The sequence below is a fragment of the Petaurus breviceps genome, unplaced genomic scaffold, assembly GCF_028583685.1.
Source record: "Petaurus breviceps papuanus isolate PSGF00001 unplaced genomic scaffold, PetGlider_PUasm1.0 90700, whole genome shotgun sequence".
Classification (NCBI taxonomy): Eukaryota; Metazoa; Chordata; class Mammalia; order Diprotodontia; family Petauridae; genus Petaurus; species Petaurus breviceps.
In genome coordinates, this window is record NW_027187315.1 from 9690711 (window position 1) to 9717784 (window position 27074).

The following is a 27074-nucleotide window of genomic DNA, read 5'->3' on the forward strand; positions in this document are numbered from 1 at the left end:
AATTGTCCTCTGTAGTCTTTTCAAAATACTTAAATTGCATTTGCTAAACAAGAATTATATTTATCCTAAGTAAAAACTGGTAGTATGACTTAGGTGTCAACTTTAGATTCAGTCAATAATCATTTGTTAAGCATTGAAGACACAAAGAAAGGCAAAAGAAGGAAAGGGCTATTTATCTGCCACATTATAGAGAGATAGTATTAGTTTTGTTCAGGTTAAATATGAGGTATTTTATTTTTAAATTTTAATTCTGTAATTAGTTCTATTTATTATATATATTATATTATTTGCATATTAGCTATAGAATTAGTAAATAATAGTTAGGACTGAGCAGTCTTAGGATGAGCATTTAGGTTTCGTATTCCAGAGTATTTTACTCATGATCTTGACTATAGGAAAAATTATTCCAATTATAAGATTTAGAGTTACAAGTGATAGATTTTTTCCATAGTCTTGGTCATATTTTTTTTTGTTTTTGTTTTCAAACAATTTTTTTATTTTTTGAACGACAAAGTTAACAGATACTAAAACATTTTCTTACATAAAGCAAAAATGAAAAAAAAATATATCAAATTGCAACTACCTACTGCTTATAGCTTACTTTTTTTTTTACTTCTAAGATGTTACAATTTAACTTTTGGATCTGTTCTGATTGCCTGTCCTATTGTTCTTGTCATTTAAAAAATGCTCAATGACTTTCCTTCTTTATTATTGTTTTGGGGATCACAGCCTTTAGTCTCCCTCGGGTGACAGGTTTTGTACAGGGACATTCAGGTGTTTTGTTGGAAAGTGTCATTTGTGTCTAAACACAATTTCTCTGAAGAGGGAAAAAACACACAGAAAGACAGAAAAGTATGAACAGGATTGTTTCACAAAACAAAAATTAAATGCATATAAGAATCAAGCAGGCCAGATTGGCCCAGCAACATGTATATGAGAGTGAGGGAGGTATGACAAAGACATGAAATGAAACAGATTTGTATTATTACATGACCTTGTTTGTACTATCAATGGCAGGGGAAGTACCACATTTGAACTCTCAGTACTCTATCTGATGCACCATATGAAGAAATAGAAATAAAACCAAGCCTCAGAATACTACATCATCTACTAGATCAAAGAACATTACAAGATGAGCATACCCACAGAAAACAGAACATAGCCAGTGTACAAAGAAGGGACTATGAGGGACAGCCCACACAATTTAGAAAAAGGCCCCAAGCAGATTGGCACGGAATGGACAACTCACACAGGATTCTAAGGCATGGATGGATTGTGAGTGGTTATCAAGTGGAGAGAGTGCCCCATCAACAAGAAGTACAAATAGCAGAGTAAGGAGAATGCATATTACCCAGATTACGGTAGTTAGATGGTAAGAGCAGGGAGTTAATGCCTTAGACGAGCCATGAATGTTCACAAAGATCTAGGCCTAGAGGTGAAAATAAGGAAGAAGAGTACAGGGTACCATGTATGTAGGAAACGGGGAAGTACATTAAGTGATCTCAAGGGAGTCCACCATAAAATGGTCATTTTCAACTGCAACATTCTCTCTGAAGCTGAATGGCTGTGTCTTGTGGATATCCATGAACTACAAAGGATTCAGATCACAGTTGACTGAAAAGTAATGGAGAGAGCCATGGCATGGAGAAGCAGGCTGCAGCACAAGACCATCGATGATCTGCCTACAAGAACATTGTTAAGGATCTCACTATCTTAATTACCCTACTTTTTCCTCATTTGTCTTTTCCCAGGAGATCTGTATAAATAGGCTGTCTTTCTTTATGGCAAATGCATGCCAACATTCATGGGTGTCGGACGTATCTGCGACTCTTGATGATAGGCAAACTGTGGTAGCAGAAGTCATCAGAAACAGCAGTCAGGAACTCTCCATTCTGATACTTGCTCTGCCACCAACTGGCTCTGAGAACACTGGGCAAGGCACTTAATTTGTCTTGGATGCAACTTATCATCTGTAGTGGGGTTTAGTTCATTGGCCTTCAGTTTTGCTCCTCCACTGAGACTTCTGTTTCTTATATCTTTACCTCCTTGTAGGCTTTCTAAATCTCTTGATGATCCTTTTTTGTTTCTGTTACTGTTTTACCGTATAGGTCAGTCTTTCTCCTTTTAATAAAATAAACACTAATGGTGGGCTAATTCATTTTAGTAATCAATATTCTATACTAGGCTTTTTTTTTGTTTGTTTTGGAAGGAGGCAGGGACACCTCCAATGTCTCTCTTTTATTGAAGGACTACATCTTTTTGTTGATGGTTACTATCAGGTATATAGGGCATAACATTTTTGATTGTTGCTTGAGATGCTTTTCAGGGAAAAAAAAACTGTGTCACTGTCTTCTGTGTGGTTTCTTGTGAGTGTGAATAAGTCTTTTGCTTAAAGTTCTTTTTTCTGGTTATATGTGGCATTTGTTGTTAGTATCTGGGCTATTCATTCTTAAACACTGTACACCTCAAGCATGAAAACAGGGATTTTGTTCTCTTGAAATGACCTGTAAATTCTTTTGATGTTTTGTTTTCAGTGTTAAAGAGTTCTGGACAGGTTTATCACACTATTTCCTATACTAAGGTGATCATATTTTTCATGTTATTCTGAGAGTCTTTGATCTTTAAATTGTCTCTGGTCAAGGTCAATGGTTTTAGTATGTATAGAGCTTGTATTAATTTATTTGCATTTTATGCTTTTATTCTGTCAGTTGTTTTCTCTTTAAGTATTTTTGTAAGCCAAATCTGTTCATGTCTCATGTCTTTGGAGAAGCCTTCCATGAATAAGGACATTTTTTCTGTTAAGCAAATTTTTTTTTTTATCAAGAGCCATAAATTCTGCTATAGAATCATCTCTAAAGTCTTATGGATTTCCTCTATTTTTTGAACCGTTCTGGAATCTCTTGCTGTTGTTCAGGCTTTTTGGGTTCTACAGGTCTCTGGTAGATTTTTTTTTATCAGGCACTGTTTCATTTTTTCTTTGATGGTGTACTATTCATTTGTTTTTTTTTTTTAATAATTTTATAGTTCTCATTCAAATTCTTTATTCAGGTTCTAGGTTTTTTTTTTTTTTAAAGCAATCGGGGTAAAGTAACTTGCTCAAGGTTACACGGGCAGTTATTTCTGGGTGTGGTGCTAAGTATCTGAGCCTGGATTTGATCTCCAGGTCATCCCGACACTGGAGCCGGTGCTCTCACTCACTGAGCCACTGTAATGGGAATGCAAATTTGGAAGATCTTCCCTGCCCCTAGGCTAAAGTGCACCTGAAGCCTGGAGTGGGAGGCTTGTTTTTCAGTTGATACTTTTTGATTGGCCAGTGGGTCAATAAGGTTGTTACATTCTCTGAGCCAGGAGACAGCTATATAAGCCCTGATGTGTACCTTTGTTTTGGGACTCACTTTGAGAAGTGTTCTGTGATTTGATCTGAATTCTGGGAAGCCGTTGTTGAGAGTCCCCCAGCTTTGAAAAACCCAGATGTGGAAACCCAGATGTTGACTGGGTATGGATGTAATGGTTGGACAGTTTGGAAATCTGTCTACTTGATCTGTTCCTGTCTTGATAATTCTGCCTGTATGCTTTGAAGTTCGGGGTGCTGACCTTTTTCCCCTGAACAAGGTAAACAATATCTGTCTGACTGATTAAAGTAAGCTTGTTAACCCATTTTGAGTTGCTTTCCTTTAACAAAGCAGATCCAAGAACCTGTATTGGCAGACACCCTAGAGATGCTGGGGTGCTTGCCACTACACAACCTAGGGGCAGGGAAGATCTTCCAAATTTGCATTCCCATTACAGCCACCTGACCGCCTCTTGGGTTCTAGGTTTTTAATAACTTTTCTACCTCCTGATATTGTTGGTATTTGTGCCTTTTAAAAAAAATGTCTTTATCCATTACTTTTTTTCTTCCTCTCTCTTTAATGGTGGCTACACTGCCTGGGCTGGATTGTAAAACTGTTAATCTCATGCCAAGTTGAGGGATTCAGTGCTCAGTAGTAGATGTCCTTACCCTGGGCAGAGTCTGGGGAAAAGAGAGGTGTCTTTAAAAGAGGGAGGTTGGACTGTGTGATTTTTAGGTATCTTTTGGGTCTTTTAAGGACACAGTGTCTCCTGTTACCAAAGCACACCAATGTTACATAGCATAGTTATTAAAAATCCATTTTTGTATGCGGGGGTTAAGATTTTACTGATTCCCCAACACTAAATAAAGTAAAAAGGAGAAAATGCCAAGGAAGTAATACATAACTAGAAAAACTGGGTTTGGATTTCAGGTCTGTAGAACTAAGATTTGTTTTGAAGGCAGGCAGGAAAAAAAAAAAAAACAAAGGCTGTATAGTGATGTTCATGAAAAGGACTGGGTGGACAGATGTTTAAGATCATCAAAATAATGCCAATATTAAGTGCCTTCATCCTCATACTGCCTGCCCTTCAATGTGCAGATGCTGTCAATCAGGGGAGGGATTAGTCATCAAGAAGAGGCAGCCAGAATGCCATGTTACAACATGCACTGGCAAAAGTCATGAATTTAGGATTGAATTATAAGCGGGTTATAGGACCCGTATTCTTCCCATCCAACACAGCCACCTTAACTCCAGTTTCTCCATTCCAGACATGGACCTTACCATCTTCAGAGCCAATCATAATAAACAGAATCTGGAGTGAAGGAAGCCTCCAGTGGGAGACTCAGGCTGTTGCTATACACTGTAAATGTCTGGGTCACTATTCCATTAAAGGCATCCATCAAGTGGATCAATTTGCCATTAGTACGTATAAGGATGAGTTTGCCATCCTTGCTGAATTTTAAGTCTATCCACTCACAGGTCTTTTCACACTGCATTCTGAAGGCTGAAAAAGGCCCCTTATAAAAGAGCGGAGATCATAAAGTTTAACCACTTCGGAACTGACTCCTGTGGCAAAAATTAGCCCTTCTGGGTCAAAAGAGCAGATTGGCTTTCTCTGATTCTCAGATTCATTAAGCCCTGACAGTTAGGAAATCGGATGGTTTTATCTATAGACCCAGAGAGAAAGGTCTCATCTGCTGGTGACATGAACAAGGCTATCACATGCTTGTTGTGCCCATGGAAGTGTCTAATGTATTTGTTTTCAGGCAAGGACAGATATCTGATTGCATTATCTATTTTGTTACAGCTGTATATTACAGTGCTTTCTTACCATGTGTATTTGATTATGTCTACACCGTATTTCTTACTGTACAGTGTTCTCTTTGGTTTGCCCTCTTGACAGTCGTACATGATGATGACATCATCACTGTTGCTTGAGACAACTGTCTCACCATTGGGACTGGAGTCAAAATTGTTGATTTTGTCTGTGTTCTCTAGGAACACCTTGGCTACTGGAAGCTCTGCATAACAATGTCAGTCAGCTTTATGGTTCTGCAGGCGTGGCTGGCTGAACCACACCTAACAAGGCTGCCAAGGAGAAAATAGGAGAATGGGAAGGTCTTTGAGTTATGACTGCTCTTCTCTTTTCCAGGCCTAGACTGCCCACCAACTTCTTCCACAGATGCCTCTGAGGAGAAGTGGCTGGCCACCGCTACCTCAGAGGCTCTGGCAACTAGTCAATCTTGGTCATATTTAAAAAATTCTTTTTTAGTTAACAAATGTTCATTTTCTCTCACTCTTGGACCTATTGAAAAAAAGAAGAAAAACAAAACTCTTATAAACAAAGATGTTTATAAAAACATAAAAGCCCAGCAAAAAAAAAAAATAATGTCCATATTGGCCATACCAAAGAAATGCTTGTCTCATTCTGCATCTTGAGTCCATCAGTTTTCTATTAAGAAGTAGGTAGTATGTTTAATCATTAGTCCTCTGAGTTTATGACTTGTCATTGCATTGATCAGAGGTCTGAATCTGTCCTGCAAGTCCTCTAGCATTGGTCATCTCCCTTGCTTTTCAGTTTTGCCAATCTGATACAAACCCTTTCCACTTCACACATACACTGAGAACACAAGAAAAACAAAACCCATTTAAAAAATGTAGAGTCAGGAGAAACAAATCTGACATTGATCATGTTTTTTAAAAAGTCTCTTTCTGTGCTTTGGGTCATTTACCATTAGGAAGTGGGTAGTATATTTCATCATTAGTCTTCAGTCATTATGCTGATCAGAAATCCTAAATCTTTCAAAGATATTCATCTCTATCATTTTGTTCTTTGTATAAACTATGAAACTATCTGTTCATTTCACTATGCATGTCTTTCTAGATTTCTCTGAAACCCTCTCCATCATTTTTTATAGCACAATAGTGTTACATTATATTTATATGCCATAACTTGTTCAATTATTCCCCAGTTTAGGTACATGTTTCAGATTTTCATATTTTGCTACCTCAAAAAGAGCAATAAATACTTTTGTACATTATTAGGGATTTTTTTGTTTTTGTTTTTTCTCCTCATTTTTTTCAAATTCTTTATTAACTTCTGATTTACATCATTCATTTCTGCCAGATGTTGAGTTACAAATTTTCTCCCCATTCTTCCCCTACCCACAGCCCCAAAATAGCAGTCCCACAGGATATCCCTTCCTCCAGTCTGCTCTCTCCCATATTTTGTCCCATACCCCTTTCGACTTTTCCAGTGGATCTCTATGCACCAGTGCCTGTATATCTTATTTCCCAATTACATGTAAAATGGTATTAATAATAGCATATATATATATATTTAAACATTTGATTTTAAAACTTTGAATTTCAGATTCATTCCCTTCCTCCCTTGTCTCCCACCCTTATTGGGAAGATAAGCAGTTCAGTATAGGTTGTACATGTGTGGCTAATGCAAAACAATAACATAGTAGATATATTGTAAAAGACTGACTATATTTCCCTCCTTCCTATCCCACCTCCCACTTGTTCTATTCTCTACTTTAATCCCATCCCTTTTCAAAAGTGGGTGCTTCCAACTTCCCTCCTCCCCTGCAATCCTTCCATCATCCCCCCTCTCATCCCCTTCCCCCTACTCTCCTGTAGGGTGAGATACCCTATTTAGTGTGTATTACATTCCCTCCTCAAGCCAAATTCATCGGGAATAAGGTTGACCCATTCCCTTTCGCCTTTTAAGTATCATCCCTTCTTGTTAAATTGGTCTTGTGCCCTCTATCTGTGTATACCTGTAAACATATATGCATACATTCACATATGTATTCATATGCCCATATACCCTCATATATAGATGTATATATATATATTTCTATTCCCTTCAACTATTTTTATACTGAGAAAAGTTTCATCAGCTACAATTATTGTTTTTCCACATAGGAATGTTAATGGTTCAGCTTTGATAAGTTCCTTATGATTTCTTTTCCCTGTTTACCTTCTCATGCGTCTTGTATCTGAATGTCAAATTTTCTATTCAACTCTGGTTTTTTCAGCAAGAATGCTTGAAAGTCCTCTATTCCCCTGAATGACAATATTTTCCCCTGAAACATGATACTCAGTTTTGTGGGTAGGTGACTCTTGGTTTTAGTCCCAGCTCCTTTGCCCTCCGAAATATCATATTACAAGCCCTTCGATCTCTCAGTGTAGAAGCTGCCAGATCCTGGGTTATCCTGACTGTGTTTTCACAATATTCAAATTGTTTCTTCCTGGCTGCTTGTAATATACTCTCCTTAATCTGGGAATTCCAGAACCTGGCTATAATATTCCTAAGAGTTTCCTTTTTGGGATCTCTTTCAGGAGGGGACGGGTGGATTCTTTCATCCTCTATATTGCCCTCTTGTTCTAAAACATCAGGGCAGTTTTCTTTGAGAACTTCCTGGAGGATGATTTCTAGGTTCTTACTTTGATCATGGCTTTCAGGTAGTCCAATAATTTTTAAATTCTCTCTCCTGGATCTATTTTCCAGGTCAGTGGTTTTCCCCATGAGATATTTCACATTGCATTCTTTCCTTTCATTTGTTTGGATCTGTTTAACAGCATCTTGATTTCTCATAAAGTCATTAGCTTCCATTTGTTCCAATCTAATTCTGAAGCAATGATTCTCCTCATTGAGCTTTTGAGATTCTTTTTCCATCTGGCAAATTCAGCTTTTTAAGTCATTCTTCTCCTCATTGCCTTTTTGAGCCTCTTTTGCCATTTGAGTTAGTCTGGTTTTTAAGGTGTGATTTTCCTCAGTCAGGCTGTTGACTCTTATTTCATAATTTTCTTGCATCATTCTCATTTCTCTTCCCAATTTTTCCTCTACTTCTCTCATCTGCTTCTTAAAGTCCTCTATGGCCTATAACCAGCTCGTATTTTCCTTTGAAGGTTTTGGTGCAGGAGTTCTGACTTTACTGTCTTCCTCCTGTTACCTGCTTTGCTCCTTTTTGTCCCCCAAATAGGAGTCTAATGTTGGAATCTTCTGTCTGCTTTGTTTCCTTTGCCTGGTCATCTCACCCCTCAGTCACTTGACCCCTGGGCTTTTTGCCACAGTAGGACTCTGCTACCAGACAGGGGCGTTTTCGTCCCAAACACTGGGGTTTTCTCAGCTGCTAGAGGTATTAGATGGGTGCCCTCTCTGAGGCCTCCACATGCTCTGGCAAGCTGAAGACACACCCCAGGACCTCCAGCCTAGACTGCAATCCAGATCCAAGAAGGTTATAGCAAGAGCAATTACCCCTCAGACTGTTGCTTGGTCCCCCTACACTCTGCAGGCCAGGAGCTGAAGCTGCCACGTGTTGCTGGCTGGCTGTGCCAGTGTCTCAGCGGCTTCTTGCCCCAGGGGCAAAAGCCATGCACTCCCACTTACTGGGTCCCAAAGTCCAGACTTCACTGACCTCTCACTTTGTCCTTCGCATCTATGTGTTGATAAATCTGGAAACGGCCACAGGTGCTGCTGATTTGGAGTCCCTCTGTCCAGCAGCTGGTCAGGCCCACCCTGGGGCTAAAGCCTTGGCATGGAGCTTGCCTTGGCTCCCAGAGCATTGTACTGGATTCCTGCTGGCCTGCCGGGCTGTCCTCAGTGGGAGGTTAGCTTCTCTGTGTCATTTTGTGGGTTCTGCAGCTCCAAAGTTTGTTTAGAACCCCCTTTTTACATGGATTGGGGAAGGTGGAAGCTGTAGCCATGGGGAGGTCCTGCTACTACTCTGCCACTCTGCCATCTTGGATCCCCACCCTCCTCCCGTTTTTGTTTTCTTTTTAGGACTAATTCCTCCCTTGGGGCAGCTAGATGACTAGTGAGTATAGAGCTGGGCCTGGACTGAGGAACACCTGAGTTCAAATCCAAGACATAACAAAGCCAGGCCTTCTATATAATTAGACTTCCTCTAGAAAATTATTCATAGGAGACATATAACATCTCCCAAAGTTAGAATGTAAGCGATTCATTTTTGTTTAATCCTTTATCATCATTCGTGTTTACCTTTAGTATTTGTGTTCTTTCTTTTAACTCCAGTGTTTAAACCTCAAAGTTTCTACACAGCTGCTTTTTTTTAAAATCAGGAATTCTTAGAAGTCTATTTCTTTTAAGATCCATTTACACTCTTGTAGCATTATACTTAGTTTTTCTGGGTAAGTAATTTTTGGCTATATGCCTATATCCTTTGCCTTCTGTAATACCTGATTCCAAGCTCTATGCTTCTTTAAAGTTTTGGCTGCTAAGTCCTGGGCTATCTGGACTGTGACTCCTTTGTAATTGATTTTTTTTCTGGATGCTTTCATTATTTTTTTCTTCAGCTTAGGAACTCTAAATTTGGGCTATAATGTTACTGGGAGTTTTTATTTGGGGGTTTCTTTTGGGAGATTATTGCTGGATTCTTTTTATTTCCATTTTGCTTTCTGGTTCTAAGGGATCTGGGCAATTTTCTTTCAAGATTTCTTGAAATATATCTAGGCTCTAGCTTTGTTCATAGAATTGAAATAATCTGATGATTATCATGAAAATATTAAAATATTTCCTCATCAATATCTTTTCTAGGTCAGTTGTTTTTGCTGTAAGATATTTTACATTTTCTTCTATTTTTTCAGCCTTTTGACTTTGTTTTAATATTTGGTATTGTCTCATGGAGTCACTGGCTTCTACTTGGTCCATTCTAGTTTTCAGAGAGTTTGTTGCTTGGGGAAAGGTTTTGGACCTTTTCTACCAAGCTGATTATTTCTCTTTTCTATTCTTTCTTCTTTTCTATTTTTTTCCTTTAGAACTTTCATTTCATCAACAAAAATATTTTTAACTCTTTTTTCACCTCCTGCTTCATCTGTTCTAGTTATTCTAATTGAATTTACCCCAGAATTGTGTTTTTCATTTTTTTTTTTGCTTTTTGGAGGGGGGAGGGTAGGGCAACTGGGGTTTATTGACTTGCCCAAGGTCACATGGCTAGTTTTTGTGTTAAGTGTCTGAGGCCAGATTTGAACTCAGGTCCTCCTGACTCCAGGACTGGTGCTCTATTCACTGCACCACCTAGCCTCCCAGAACTGTGTTTTCCTATGAGGCTTTGCTTATAGATATTTTGTTTCATTCTCTTCTTCTAGGTTTATGTTTTAAGCATCCCTGTAACGATAACTTTTGTGATAGGATTCTTTTTTGTTGTTCATTCTTCCAGCCTACTTCCTGACTTTAAAATTAATGTTAGGACTAAACCTTATGCACTTCTGTAAGGAAGATCTGATCTGGTCTTATAGCTGCTCTCTTTTGGGGTATTGATTTTTGTGCATTTCAGAATCTCAGGGACAGCCCAGGCTGAAGACCTGTAGGCTTATAGCACTCCTGAAGTGGTCTAATCCAGGGAAAAGTTTGACTGCTGTCTTTTTACCTCTTTACCCCCACCCATCTGAGCACTGCAAATTCCTGAGCTGGATTTGAGTTTGAACAACTGTAGTCTTCTGCTGGAACTAGCCCCTATTGGTCAGCTGGTAAGCTTTGCTTGTTTGGAGTTATAGAACTACAGGCTCTAATTTGGCTTGGGATTGCTGTTCTTTTTATTCCTCTTAGGTTTCAACCTGGGTGGGAGGCTGAGATCCCACTCTGTTTCTGAGGTTTGAACCATACTTCTACTGTTTGATTCCCAACTTACTTCTCTCTAGGCATACTGCCTGGGGCCTGAAACTGCTGAGGCAGGGGAGAGGAGACAGCACAGGTCACCACATTAATCCTTGTTAATTCTTAATTAATTATTGTTACTAAGAACATGCTAGTAGACAATAAAGCTGCCAATTTGTACCTGATTCTGTCATGGTGCCCTATATGGATCTGGGACCTCTTCTTGTCCCCAGTTCACAACCTCTCCTTATGTATTGGTATGCTCCCTACATAATGTGCTCCTCAGGCTCATTTCCAGTATCCACAGAGTCTTCCTATGCCAATGTGGGTTAGAAAAAAGACTCACTGTGACTTTTTCTTGGATTTCTCCATTAGGATTTGGTCTGATGCATTGTTTAGATCTCTTTGGAAGAGTTTTGAGGGAGAGTTCCTCACAGCACTATTTCCTGTTAGTCCAACATCTTGGCTCCTCAATTCATTCAATTTTGAGTCATACATATCTTCAGAAGATGCAGAGAAGATCAGTACACACTGTGAGCCATAGCCCCTAAAGACCATACAACTGCTGCCATGCAAATATAAAAGATTTTAGATCTGGAAGGCTCGAGAAAATGGTCAGAGCAGAAGGAAGGGGTACCAAGTAGGGGGAAAGAGTTTAGTTGTCATAGACAGTCTGTTGACCTGAAAAGGACAAAGCCTGAAAACCTAGAGGTTTTTTCAGATTACAGAAGTATGAATTGACCTACCTATGATGTAGTATTTTGAATGACTTTCTATAGTGTAAATAGGAGACATTTCCAGGAGAGAGGGAAAATGGATTGACATGTTGTTCACAGAAAAAAAAGGAAGGTGTTTTTAAATTAAATTAAATTTTAAAAAATTAAAAAATTAAAATTCGAGAATATTTTTAAAAATAACTGAAAATCTTCCACTCTAATCAGAAGTATTAGCAAGATCATAACAGATGTTTTATGGAATTTCTCATTTTTGTTATTCTTTGAGTTTGTCTTCACAAGGCTATTGGTCTCAAATTGGGAGATAGTTGTGTATGCTCTAAATTGTAGCAAGTAAGATGAGGAAGCTAGACATGCATCTAGTAAATAAATTTGAGAATAACAAGAATGAAAAAATCATTTGTGATTTTATAGAGATGGCTCTGGATTAACTCTCTGAGAACTAGGAAGATTACATCTCCCTTTCCTTCTTCCAACAGGGCGAGGGTCATCTCTCTTGTAACACTATTGGTTTAATTCCCCATTCTAATGTGTTCCTGCCATTATTCATTACAAATGACTAATGCTCTAGGTTCATTTAACTAGTTAATATTAATTAGTCTCTATAATGGCATATTTTTTTGCAAAGATATAGTGAAAACAGAAGCAATTATATTTCCTTTCCCCCAATGGATTGGTAGCATATTCTCCCTGATGACACCTCAGTCCTTGGGGATAGTGGGCTCAAATTGAACATAATTTCTAGATAGCATTAATCTCTCAAATTCATTTCCAATGGATAAGTCAGCATCAATATTACTTCTAGAATAGGCCAACTTAGTTATTTGGGACTCTGCTCCTCAGCATTTGGCTTCTGGCAAATTCAATTCCTGGTCTTTGATGGCTCATTCTCCTAATCTTTTTGAAGCTCACAAGGTCATAGCCTTCTCCATTCTCCTTCACCAAAACCAGGAAAGAACGAATGCAAAGAGGTAAAAACCAGAAACCCATGTTCACAGATTTGTATTGGCTTTGGAAGGGGAGGTCCTCTCCATACAGAAGTTTACAATATATCTCACTCACTAAAATGCAACCAGGGAGTGAAGAACCAGACCATGAGTAAGACCCTGGCTAGTTATTTTATTGAAAGCACTGAAGTTCTGACTAGACATAGCCTATCAAAAAGGTTCTTCTTCATCACATAGCTAGCAGACTGAAGTCCATTACAAAAATGTCTGCACATGCTCCCAATTAGGAAGCATGGCACTTTCACTGTACATTGTTATGCCTTTTCAAAAGCAGGTTTTCTATCCATCCTCTTCTATGTGAGGGATTTAGGACGAAAAATAACTTACCGTTCAAAATTGAGTATAATTCTACAAGAGGAAAAAAATGACCTTTAATAGAACAGAGAACTTCCAAGTATTGCTGGTGAATAGATCAGAACTAAGCAGAAAGGTAAAATGTAAACATAGGAGGCAAGAAAGCCTAGAAAGGTAAATATATTCAAGCAATTGGGATCACTAAATGATTACAAAATGCTTATCTTCTAAAAAGGGGAGAAGAGACAAATGACGCTTTGGAATACAAATGTGTTTAAGGATCTGAGAGGGAATTACATAAGACAAACAAAGGACTGGGGTGTGGTTTTGTTCTATTTTGTTGGTTTTAAGAGAGGAAAGGAAAAGGAGACAAAAGATCACACTAGGGAAAAAATGAGTAAGAAAAAGGGCAAAGTTGTTATTTCATATAAATACAGTATGGGACAAGAGCATATAAACATGGAGGAAGGCATGATGGTGAGCAGGTATCTCATGACCTCATTCTTATCTGAACTGTGTAAAGGAAGATTGAACACATATGCACACAAATACAAAAAAAAAGAGTTTGGTATGGAAATACAATAAATTATACAGGGCTAAAGATAGGAATAGTAAAAAAGGAAGTTTCATAGGAAGAGTAGAATTGAGGAAAGAATAGATGTAGATAATGAAGAGAAAATTAAAAGGTAAGAAAAAATTGGAAAGACCCAAGTGAGCAAGGTTTAGGAGAGGTGAAGAGATGAGGGAAGTAGATTGGAATTACACTGCATCAATTAGAAATTAAGAATTTTTATTACACTCCTCATTCACTTCCTTCTTTGTAAAGAGGGGAGGCAAGGGGCGGCCAGGTGGTGCAGTGAGTGAGAGCCCCGGCCGGAGTCGGGAGACCTGGGATTGGTTCTGGGCTCGGATGCTTAACACCCACACAAAAATAACTGGGCATGTAACCTTGAGCAAGTTACTTAACCCCGATTGCTTTAAAAAAAAAAGAGGGGAGGCAAGAGACAAAAAGAGGAAGTTGTACATGTACAAGAGGATATGATAGGGGGTGTGATGGGAGGCACAGAATAAATAACTAACAACCATAACCATGAATGTGAATGAGTTCAACTCACCCATAAAATGGGGTAGAGTGGTAGAATGAATTAGAAAGTGGAATTAAACAATATGCAACTTATAAGAAATATACTTGAAACATAGAGATTTCCAAGGGGTTAAAATGAAAGATTATGGGATTATTTATTATGCTTCAGGGGAATTTTAAAAAAGCAGAAGTACTAATCATGACCTCAGAGAAGACATCCTAAAAATAGAAATTATTTTAAAAAACTACATTGTGCTTAAAAGCACCGTAAGTGTTGAAATAGTAGCAATACTATACACCTAAAGGCATAGTATCTAAGCATCTGAAGGAAAAGTTAGAAGAATTATAGGGAGAAATAGTGATGAAAACTATAGTATTCAGAGATTTCAATATGCTTTTTTTAGACCTAGCTAAAACTAACAAAATGATAAACAGGAAAGAAGAACCTAAATAGAATTTCAGAAAAGCTATCTATGATAGGCCTTTGGTAATTACTGAATGGGAGAGGAAATAAACATACATATTTCTCAATTATACAAAAAAAGATTTACAAAAATTGACAATGTGCTAAGGAATAAAAACCTCATAAATAAATACAAGAAAAAGCAGAAATATTAGACACATATTTTAGTTATTACTACACAATAAAAAGTATAATAAATAAAAATCATGTAAAGAAAGAATTCATATTGAAGCTGAAATTAAATAATTTTATTTTAAGGAACATGTGAATCACAGAACAAAACATAAAAACAATAGATAACTTCATAAAGAAAAATAACAACAACAATATATCACACTTTTGGAATATAGCCAAACCAGTTCTTGGTTAGTAATTTATATCTATAAGCACTTTGAAAAACAAAGAGTAAGAATAGATCAATTAATTGGGCATGCAAAAAAAAAATAAACAAACCATAAAACACAAAGACAACCCCCATGTGCAAAAATAAAAATATTTAAAATCAAAGAGGAAAGTTACAAAATTGAAAGCAAAAAAATACATTAATAAATAAAACTACTAGCTGTTTGTAATGGGAATGTAAATTTTTAAGATCTTCCCTGCCCCTAGGCTAAAGTGCACCTGGAGCCTGGGGTAGGAGGCTTGTTTTTCAGTAGATACTTCTTGATTGGCCGGTGGGTCCAGAAGGTTGTTACATTGTCTGAGCCAGGAGAAGGCTATATAAGCCCTGATGTGTAGCTTTGTTTTGGGGCTCACTTTGAGAAGTGTTCTGTGATTTGATCAGATGAGACTCTGGGAAGCCATTGCTGCTACAGAGTCCCCCCTTGGCTTTGAAAAACACAGATGTTGATTTGGTATGGATGTAATGGTTGGGCAGTTTGGAAATCTGTCTACTTGATCTGTTTCTGTCTTGATAATTCTGTCTGTATATTCTGAAGTTTGGGGTGCTGACCTTTTTCCCCTGAACTAGGTAAACGATATATGTTTGACTGATTAAAGTAAGCTTGTTAACCCATTTTGAGTTGCTTTCCTTTATCAAAGCAGATCCAAGAACCTGTGGTGGCAGCAACCCTGGGGACACTGTGGTGCTTGCTGCTACACTGTTCTAAAATGACTAATAAAATATATAAACTATTCAATAGTCTGATTTTTTTAAAAAGAAGAAAATCAAATTAGTAATTTCAAAAATGAAAAAGAATAATTTACAACAAAGAAATAAGACAAAAGAAATTATTAGGAACTGTTTTGCTGAATTATATGCCAACAAAATTGACAAATGAGATAAATGATTATTTACAAAAATATAAAATACCTAGTCTAACAGAATAAGAAATAGAGAATTTAAATAACCTCATCTCAAAAAAACAAATTGAAGGAAATGTAAAAGAAATCTCGAAGAAAAAAAAGGACTGAAGTATTTACAAGTGAGTTCTACCAAACATTTAAAGAATGCTTAATTACAATATTACATAAATTATTTTCAAAAAGAGAAAAAGAAGGGATCCTATAAAATTCCCTCTAGTAGTCAAGTAAGCTCTTATACAAATTAGGGAGAAAACTATAAACCAACAGTCTATTGAAGATTGGTATAAAAATATTGAATAAGATATTAGCACAGAGACAGAGTAACATATAAAAAATATTATACACAATGGCAGGTTGGATTTACACCAGCAATTAAAGGTTAAATACTTCTCACAACTATGGATAGGAGAAGAAAGAAGTCTAGCTGTACCAGATCTACAAATGGAAAAATTGATTGGTGGTTTAAGTACACAAAATCCATAAGAAATTGAATATGATATCCTATCTTTTGATAAACTCAAGAATGCTAACTGCCAAGGTAAACACTCACTATTTGATCAATACTATTGAGTAAATTGGAAAATGATTGGGAAGAAGTTAGGTACAGACCAGTACCTTCAATTCTATGTTAAAATATAAATACACAAACTGAGTACAAATGGTCACATTCTAAACAAATTAGATAAACAGATAAGGCAATAACTTGAACAACTTTGTATAGGAGAGGAGATGTTGCCCAAATAAGAAATAGACTCACACAAAATAAAACACAATTTTGATTACACAAAATTGAAAAGTTTTTGCACAAATAAAAACCATTGAAGTTAAAATAAGCAGGAAAATAGTTAACTGGAGGGAAAAATTCTGCAGAAATATTCAGTTATAAGAGTAAGAGCCGGGCAGCCAGGTAGCACAGCGAGTAAGAGCACCGGCTCCAGTGTTGAGAAGACCTGGAGATCGAATCCTGGGCTCAGACACTTAGCACCCACCCAGAAACACCTGGCTGCGTAACCTTGAGCAAGTTACTTAATCCCAATTGTTTAGGGGGAGCCAGGTGGCTCAGCGAGTAAGAGCACCGGCTCCAGTGTCAGGATGACCTGGATCAAATCTGGGCTCAGATACTCAGCACCACACCCAGAAATAACTGGCCATGTAACCTTGAGTAAGTTACTTAACCCCGATTGCTTTAAAAAAAAAAAGAGTAAGAGCCATTCCCCAATCAATAAATGGTCAAAGAGTAGAAATAGGATGTTCTCAAAGAAGAAAGGTATACCATTGACAGTTATTTTAAAGTACTCCAAATCAGTAATAATTAAAGACATACAAATTAAAACAATTCTTCATTTACATCTTAAACTCATCAGTTTGGCAAGAAGGAAAATGACAATTGATGAAGTGACTGTCAAAGGATAGACACATTAATGTGCTGTTTTCAGAGCTGTGACTTGGTCCAGCCATTTTGGTAAGCAATTTTGATCTATACCTTCCCCCTTCCAAAATCCTTAATTCCATATTCTTTTTGACCTAGTAATAACACTAAGAGGCTGATACCTCCAAAATTACCAAAGAATGAGGGAAAGGACATATTTGTACAAAAATATTTATGTGCAACTTTTTGTTTGGCCAAGAACTAGAGGCTACTGGAATGCCCATCGACTGGAAAATGGCAGAACAATTTATTTGCCTATGAATGTAATTTAACATTACTTATGCTGTTAAAATGACAAAAAAATATGATACATTAAGTAATACTTGGGAACATTTGCATGATATGATTCAGAGTGAGGTGAGTAGAGCAAAGGGAAAAAAAATTGTATTCAAAGATTGCTTCCTTGTAAAGAATTAAGAACTATTGGTCAATCCAAACACCAGGAAGACTGGTGGTCCAGCATATTTTCCAGATTTTCTTGACAGAGACTTGATGGACTACAGGAACAGAATGAAGCATACATTTTTTTTAACCTTTTATTGTCATTTAAAAAATTTATTTATTTTTAATTTTCAACATTCATGAGATTTTGAGTTCTAAATTTTCTCCTCACTCCCTCCTCTCTCTCTCCTTCTCCCTTTCTAAGATGGCATACAATCTGATATAGGTTCTACATACACATTCATATTAAACATATTTTCACATTAGTCATGTTGTAAAGAAGAATTAGAACCAATGGGAGGAGCCATAAGAAAGAAGAAGCAAACAAAAGAGAACAAATAGTGTGAAGCATACAATTTTAAAGATGTGGTCAATGTATGGATTTGTTTTGCTTGACTATACAAGGGGAAGCTTTTGTTCACTGAATAAAGTGTTTGGAGGGATAAGTAGGATAGTGATAGTGATGAGGTCCCCTTTATCCCACTCACCACAAAAAAATTAAAGAACATCAATAGAACATTCACTTTAAATGCACAGAAGAGAACAGTAGGAAGACCAGAGAGGGATCGAGATAAGTAGGATAGCTTGGGAGCTAAAGTGTTGAATTTGTTACAGACTTTTTTTTAAGGCATGCTCTATATAATAGAGATTTATGGTTTCATATACAAAGCCTCTTTTTTTCTGTTCTTTCTTTCTATTTGTATGAGGAAATGTTTGCTGATGCTTCTCAAGTTCAGAAAATAAAAAATACAATCCTGAGAGGTGGGGGTGGGGAAGACATCATTATCCCTTGAGGTAGCCCATTCCCTTTTGAACTATTAGAACTATTCTATTAGGAAGTAGCTTTGAAATTTGTAAATTCCATCAATCTGTCCTACTTCTAGTTTCAAACAAGCATCAAACAGAACCTGCCTAATTACTCTTCCACACAAGTCTTCACATGGCAAATCTCTTCACAATTACCTAGTCCTCAAGGCATGCTAACAGTATTTATAATGCCTGATTTTTTTACTTGGAAACTGAGGCACAAAAGGAGAGGCAGAGAGAGGTTAAGTGACTGCCCCAGGGTCACACAGAGAGTTAAAAAGTTAGACTGGATTTGAATTTGGGTTTTCCTGACTCCAGGTACCATCCAGTTGCCTCCTGAAAGGAGGTGAGATAGACATACATCAACTAGAGGTGTACTTTGTCTGAATCACAGAATAGATGCCAACTAATGTGGAAAAAGCTTCTAAGACAGACTCTGAGGAAAGACCCAGGAGGATTTCTGAGTATTTTGTTATAATTGTTCTAATCAGGGGAGTAGTATGAATCTGGTCAGCCATATATTACTGAAATCTCTTTTTTAGGAGAAAATAAAGGTTAACATATTTGATCTCTCTGGGATTTAAACCCTTCTAGAGAACAATGCAGCAGAGAACAAAGTTGATTTCTATTAGTAATAAATAATACAAATGAAAATAATATTTTGTAAATGAGATAATATTTGTAAAGCACTTGGCATAGTGCCTAGCATATAGTAGGTATTTAACAAATGCTTCTTCCCTTCCCTTCCACTTCCCCTTTTCTTCTCCTTCTCCTTCCCTACTTCAGTTTCATTTGTTCCAAAGTCATTTCATGAGTATGAGAGGTCTGACAAGCAGACTGGTATACTAGATAGGGGGTCTAGACTTGGCATCAGGAAGGCCTCTGTGGAAGTCTGACTGTCTCATATGTATGGAGGGGCATGGGGTATTCAGTGAAGACTGGCACTTCTGGTGTGAGGGCTTGCCACGCCCTTTTCAGGGCTGCTCATCTATTTTTGGTGTCCACCTGTCATCTAACTCTCACCTGTGGCTCCAGGAAGCTGTAGCATGTGCAGTAACCACACCCTGCTAGCACCATCTTGGCAGATGGGCTAAACCAGGCTGAAGGTAATCAACAGGCCTCAAACATGTTGATGAGTTCAGGGAGTATCTACCCCAAGCATGTGAAGTCTTTCCCTGGGAAAATGGGCAGATAAGAACAATTTGTTTCAAGTTCATGAAGGTGGCTGAAGCAAGGTCTGTGTCGCAAGTTAAGAGCTTGGTTGGACATCAAAGATGCCAAGGTCATCCAGTGCATCCTGGGTCATCACCAGTCATCCTGACTTTTGCCTGTCACTGGACTTTGATGACTAGAGTAGAGAGTGAGGCTAATAGCTTTATGCAGCCCTACCTCACTTAAATGCCATTCACACATGAGTCAAGACCTCACCCCATGAAGTCATTGGTCCTCTTTGAAAACAACATGAACATGAACAACATGAAAACAAGATGAACAACAAAATGTTACTGGGGCAAGTCACTTAACTTATCAGTGCTCAGGTAACTCTCTAACACTATATGTTACAACAGGGATGGATCGTTAAAAGTTTAACAATCCACTCTTGAGGGCAAGAGAAATGTACACAGACACACTTTTAAGTTCAATATGCATGAACATTTTCCTCCATCACTTTAAGTCTTGACAATCAAATGAACTGAAGATCTGATTTATAGCTGTTTGCCAGTTTCTGTAAATGCTCACACTGAAAATCAAACAATCAGCAAACTAATTTGTTCTTGCTCCAGTATGTCCTTGGATACAGATAAGTGGCTGATTTACCTTGATGGAGGGAGGTTCCACAGCACAGATACCCTACATGGATGTGCTCACAGGTCTGGACCTTCCTCCTTTACTGCCCCAGTTCCCTGTCAACAACAAAGTAAGAGATGCTTGATACAATGGGAAGAAAGCTGTATCTGGAATTAAAAAAGAAAACCCATTTTGTTATTGTTTCTTACCAGCAAATACAATAGTAAGAGCCAGCATTTATGTAATACTTTTGGATTTGCAAAGCACTTTATAGATATCTTGTGATTTGATCCTCAACATGGCCCTGGGAGACAGGTGCTATTATTATCTCCTTTTTACTCAATCAGTCCCTCAATCTACATGCAAAGCAACATGATAAGCACAAGGGATACCAAAGTGGCAAAAACAGTCCTTGCTCTCAAGAAGCTTACAATCCAATGGATCAGATAAAACACAAACAAATATATACAAAGGAGGCTTTACCTTAGATAAATAGGAAGTAATTAGCAAAGGGAAGGTGCTAGAATTAAGAGGGGTTTGGAAAGTCTTCCAGTAGAAGATTTTGGTTAGGGCTTAAAGGAAGCCAGAGAAGTCAGCAGGTGGGGATGAGGGAGAGCATTCCAGGTATGGAGGATAGTCAAAGAAAATGCCCAGAGGCAAAAGATGGAAAAGTTCATTCTGGGAATAGCCAGGAGGCCAGTGTCACTGAATCAAAGAGCATAGGTTGGGGAGTAAGGCATAAAAAGATTGGAAAGGTAGGAGGAGGCTGGGTTATAAAGGGCTTTGAAGGTCATTTTTACTGATTAGAAAACTGAAACAAACTGGAGCTGTATAGTTTGCCTTATGGTATGCTTACATCTAGTAAAGGTCTGTGGTTGCATTTGAACTCAGATCTTCCTGACACCAAGTCCAGTGCTCTATCTACTGACCTACTATCCATAAAACAATAGATGGACATATTATAGAATTTTAAAAGTAGAAATCACCCAGATCTGGGGCAGCTAGGTGGTGCAGTGAATAGAGAACTGGCCCTGGAGTCAGAAGGACTTGAGTTCAAATCCGGCCTCAGACACTTAACACTTAATAGCCATGTGACCTCCGGCAAGTCACTTAACCCCAATCTTCCCGCCTTTCCCCTTCAAAAAAAAAAAAAGATAAAAAAGAAATCACCCGGATCAACCCCACCCATCCTCTCTATATTACAAATGAGAAATTGAAACCCAGAAATGAAAAGTGACTTTTCCAGCATCACACCCAGTTAGTGGGTAATAATGCCAAGATTTGAGCTCAGATCTTCTGATTCTAAGCCTAGGAATCTTCCTTCCCACTCCACAAAGTTGCCTCTCTATAACCTCTCTGAAGCTCAGTTCCTTCATTTATAAAAAGGTGTTAAGAACACCTGTGCCTCTTAGAGTTACAAGAACATCACATGAAATTGTTCTCTAAACTATAAAGGGCTATACAGAAACTAGGTAAGACTACTAGCTTATATTCATGTGTTATATTAATGAAAGTCCCTTAATAAAATGATTTGTTCTATGAAGTTTGTATTCAATCAAAGGGCAGCACCTGAGGGCCTAGAGGGTCACTTGTGACCTCCAGGTTACAGGTTCCCCACACCTATCAAAGTAGAGTACACAGATGCTACCTTTACAACAACCCCATGGGATTGGTAGTTTAAAATATTCTCATTTTATAAATGAAGAAATAGAAACTCAGAGAAGTTAGAGCCAGGAGTTTAATTGAGGTTTTCTGATTCTTTTCATTGTCCTGCATATCATCTGCCTGCTTTGTCTTTCTACTGAAGTTATATAACAATATAATTAACTCTGTCTTTTATTTTTTATATGTAAAATGCTTTTGCAAACCCTAAAGCATTGTATAAGTGTAAGCTATTGCTATTATATTACTTTCCCCTCCAGCCACTCCCCCTACCCCATAGCTTTGTATACAGCAAATGCTCAATAAATGCTTGGAGTTGAATTGCTGGTACAGGTAGTGATGCCAGGAGCTCCAGACTTCATGTCAGTAGCCAGTGGTGGTCACTGTGGGGCTCTGCAGTCACACTGAGAAGCAAGAACTTTGATGAGATGGCATTGGGTTGGACTATGATTCTGAGGCAGGCATCATTGGAGCTGTAGTTTTGCTCTGGTCATTTTCTTTTTTTCTTAAGGGGGAAATATATATATATATATATATATATATATATATATATATATATATAAACTTAGTTATTTTAGTTTTCAATATTCATTTCCACAAGATTTTGAGTTACAAGGGGTGGCCAGGTGGCACAGTGAGTAAGAGAGTCAGCCCCAGCTTTGGGAGACCTGGGATCGGTTCCAGCCTCAGATATTCAGCACCCACACAAAAATAATTTTGTTGTGCAACCTTGAGCAAGTTACTTAACCCCAATTTCTTAAGAAAAAAAAAAGATTTTGGGTTAAAAATTTTCTTTCCGTCTCTCCCCTACCCTCACCCCAAGATGGCAAGCACACTGAATACCCCTGACCTTTGTTATATCTCTATACCTGCCCCCCCTTCCTACTCTGGTCATTTTGAAAGACTTCTTTGTACCTACCTCCATATAGAGCATGCACTTCAATTGAACCAGGAAGAAGGTGCCTTCAGAAATGCATTAATGCTTTTTAAAAACAACATCTCCATCATTTAAGCATGCAATCTGAAAAAAAGGTTACAAAATTTGTTGACTTGAATTTGGGAAGTAATTGAACATTGAAATTCACATTGCAGAATATTTGTCATCTGTTCATGACTAGCAGATGGCCCTCCCTCTCTCCTTCTCCTTTGCAAACCAGTGGAGTGACTCATGTCTCGAATGATGACCAAAGTAAGATGTCTAATTTCCCTGGTAGCAAGGTGGCAGGGCCACAGTGTTAAGTGTGTGGGGGGCCTGCCAGCCACGACAACTCTGTTCTCATGCACAACAAGGAGCTCAAAATGCCTCTCTCACTCTGACAGAACAAAAATTATACAGCTTGCCACCGCACTTGTTCAGTAAGTCAGCTCTGAAAATATGTGGACTATATGTGCCAGGCTATGGGCAAACACGTCTGTGTGTACACAGGAGACTATGCTTGGAACTGTGAGTTATGTAGTCTACACCCGCCATGAGCTCTGTCTCTATGTGATATATAGCACAGACATTAGTCAGGCTAGTCTTGGAAGAGTAGCCGCTGGTCCTAGATATCCCAGCAAAACACATTGCTTGCCATTCTCACATAACTTTAAAATATTATTGCTCCTGTTTATTAAATGGGAGATTATAGTTAAAGGAATAATAAAAAAAAACTTTTAAATACTCAAAGGTATTTTTGATTTTTTTTTAAAGCATTTGGGGTTAAGTAACTTGCCCAAGGTTACATGGCCATTTATTTTGTTTGGGTGTTAAGTATCTGAGGGCACTCTTACTCACTGCACCACCTAGCCACCCCCATGATTTTGTTTTTTATAGCAAAAGAAGTGTTCAGGTCTGCTTTCTTAACCAGAAATAAAGACTGTAGTTTATACAATTGAACCAGTTTTAAAAAAATGCTGTTTAATATACCATAAGAAACAATGAATATGAAGTCTTTGTTAGAACCGTGGGAAGATGTGTACTGACACAGAATGAGGAAAACAACATACACAAGGATTACAACAATGTAAATGGAAAGAAAACAATAAGTGAAAATAATAAGAATGGCCTGGAAAGGAGTTGAGAAAATGTACCTCTCCTCTTTGAAGGTGTGAGATAGTATTTGGTTGTTCAATAATTTCAGTCATGTCCCACCCTTCTTGACCCCATTTGGGGTTCTCTAGGCAAAGAACTAGTTTGCAATCTCCTTCTCCAGCTCATTTTTCAGATGAGGAAACTGAGGCAAATAAGACCAAGGGACTTGCCCAGTTAAGTGTCTGAAGCTAGAGCTGAACTCAGGGAGATGAGTCTTCCTGACTTCAGGCCTAGTGGTCTATGCACTATGGCACCACCTAGCTGCTCTACCTTGTGGAATATTACATATGTTCAATTATTTTTGTTTTCTTTCTTTAAATAAAAAAAAATATTTACCTCTTGACTTCAGGCCTTGCACAGTATCTACTGCACCAGATGTGTTCTGTGACTAGGAAATTGAGATTCAGAAATCCCAACCTGTTTTTCCCCCTAGTTATTCTCATATATCCTTGTAGGTCCTGGCAACAAATAGGAATGTTTCTTGAATGGCTTCCTGCTCTTTTCTTTCCATAAAAAATTATTTTTTTCCTTTTAAATTTATTTAGCTTTAGTTTACAACATTCATTTCCACAAGTTTTTGAGTTTCAAAATTTCTCCCCCTCTCTTCTTCCTCCTGCCCCCCAAGGTGACATGTAATTTGATATAGGCTCTACATACACCTTCACATTAAACCTATTTTCCCAATAGTCATGTTGTAAAGAAGAATTATAACCAATGGAATGAGCCACAAAAAAGAAGAAACAAAAGAAAACAAAAATAGAAACAAAAAAAGAGAGAGTAGTTTGCTTTAATCTGCATTCAGACTCCATAATTCTTTCTCTGGATGTGAATAGCCCCTTCCATCATGAATCTTTTGGAGTTGTCTTAGAATCTTGCATTTCTGAGAGGAACCCAGTCTATCAAAGTCAGCCATCACAGATACAATGTGTCTGTGATTGCTCCCCTCACTCAGCATCATTTCATATATGTGTTTCCAGGTTATTATAAAGTCTGTCTGCTCCTCATTTCTTATAGTACAATAGTATTCCATTACATTCATATACCACAACTTGTTTAGCCATTCCCCAATTGATGACCATCTCCTTGATTTCCAGGTCTTTGCCACCACAAAAAGAGCTGCTATAAATATTTTTGTACATATGGGTCCTTTTCCCATTTGTATGGTCTCTTTGGGATACAGCCTAGAAGTGGTATTGCTGGGTCAAAGGGTATGCACATTTTTATAGCCCTTTGGGCATAGTTCCAGATTGCTCTCCAGAATGGTTGAATCAGTTCACAACTCCATCAATAATGCATTAGAGTTCCAATTTTTCCACATCTTCTCTAGCATTTGTCATTTTTATGTTTTGTTATGTTAGCCAATCTGACAGGTGAGATGTGGTACTTATGAGTTGCTTTTTTTTTTAAAGCAATTGGGGTTAAGTAACTTGCTCAAGGTTACAATGGCCAGTTATTTCTAGGTGTGGTGCTAAGTATCAGAGCCCAGATTCGATCCCAGGTCATCCCGACTTTGGGCGCTCTTTCTCGCTGTGCTACCTGGCTGCCCCCTAAGAGTTGTTTTGATTTGCATTTCTCTAATCAATTGTGATTTAGAGCATTTTTTCATATGACTATAGATATATTTAATTTATTCCTCTTAAAATTGCTTGTTCATATCCTTTGACCATTTGTCAATTGGGGAATGAATTGTTTTCTTATAAATTTGACTCAGTTCTCTGTATATTTTAGAAATGAGGCCTCTATCAGATACACTGGTTGTAAAAATTCCCAATTTTCTGCTTCCCTCCTAATCTTGGTTGCATTGGTTTTGTTTGTTGTAATGGCAAGCAAAATGAGATTTCTTGCTGTTTTTCTGGATGGAATTTCAGCTAATCAAGTGCCTTTGAGCCTTGACTTTGATTGTGAGAGTCTTTGATTGAAAATTGTATACATTACATTGACCTTAATAGGCCTAAGGGAGTTTGGAGATCTTCCCTGCCCTTAATAGGCTGAATGTAATCACATAGGAGCCCATGGTGAGAAGAGCTTGCCAAAAGGGTGGAACAGAAAGGGTGTAGCAGGAAGGAGCAGAGTAGAGAAAACCATGAGCAGAACCAGCAGAACTGAGAGAGAGAATATTTGTGATATTGGAACTCTGTTGTTCTGTGTTGATTTCTGAGACAGATGTCCTGTCTGTTGTTCTGTGTTGATTTCTCAGACAGAAGCCCTGTCTGTTGTTCTCTATTGGTTTCTCAGATAGAAAGTGAATTGAGATGATAGCACTGATAATGTGTGTAAATATTGTATGCCTGTTAAGCTTTGTTTTCCTAGAAACAGAAACTACAAAGAGCTTGGAGTGGAGCAGTCCCTGGGAGCTGAGATATGGAACAGTAGTGGAGAGCTGCCTACCTGTGAATCCAAGCAAGAGTTAGGAGTGGTCAGCTGGTGCAGAAGGAGCCATGGGGTTTAGAAGCCATCCTGGAGTCAAGATGAAAGAGTACTTAACTTGGATACTCTGATGAGATTTGTAACACACTGTGACCTAGGTGTGGATGGTGTCTGTACTTTGTGCTACCCTTTAAAAATGATTGACTTAAGGATGATTGGAAGCCATCCTCTAATCAAGATGAAAGAGGACTTTACCTAGATACTCTGTATTGACTGAGGAGATTGTAACTTAACTGTGTTATTTGTTTGTATTTATAGTGTTTGTATTATCTGCTACCCCAGACTATATGATATACTGAATGACATGCTTTGTTTAAGACTATGTGGGTACCTTAGAATGAGTTGTATGTTGTTGTCAATGTTATGCTTTAGTTTCTTGAATGTTATGCTTTAATTTATTGATGAATAAATAGAGAGTTCATTATACTATGTGATCAGACCTTTAAAGTTATTCATAGCAGCAGTCCTTAGGAGAGCTGCTCATGATTGGCTTTATATTTGCACAAAACCTTTTCAATTTAATGTAATCAAAATAATCCATTTTGTATTTCATAGTGTTCTCTAGCTCTTGTTTGGTCATAAATTCTTCCCTTCTCCATAAAT

The 27074-nt window shown here is 37.8% G+C and overlaps 1 pseudogene; it reads right to left on the reverse strand.

Moving 5' to 3' along the window:
* Window positions 1-4452: 4452 nt before the first annotated feature.
* Window positions 4453-27074, reverse strand: part of LOC138144454 (WD repeat-containing protein 82-like) — a 34082-nt pseudogene continuing 11460 nt past the window's right edge.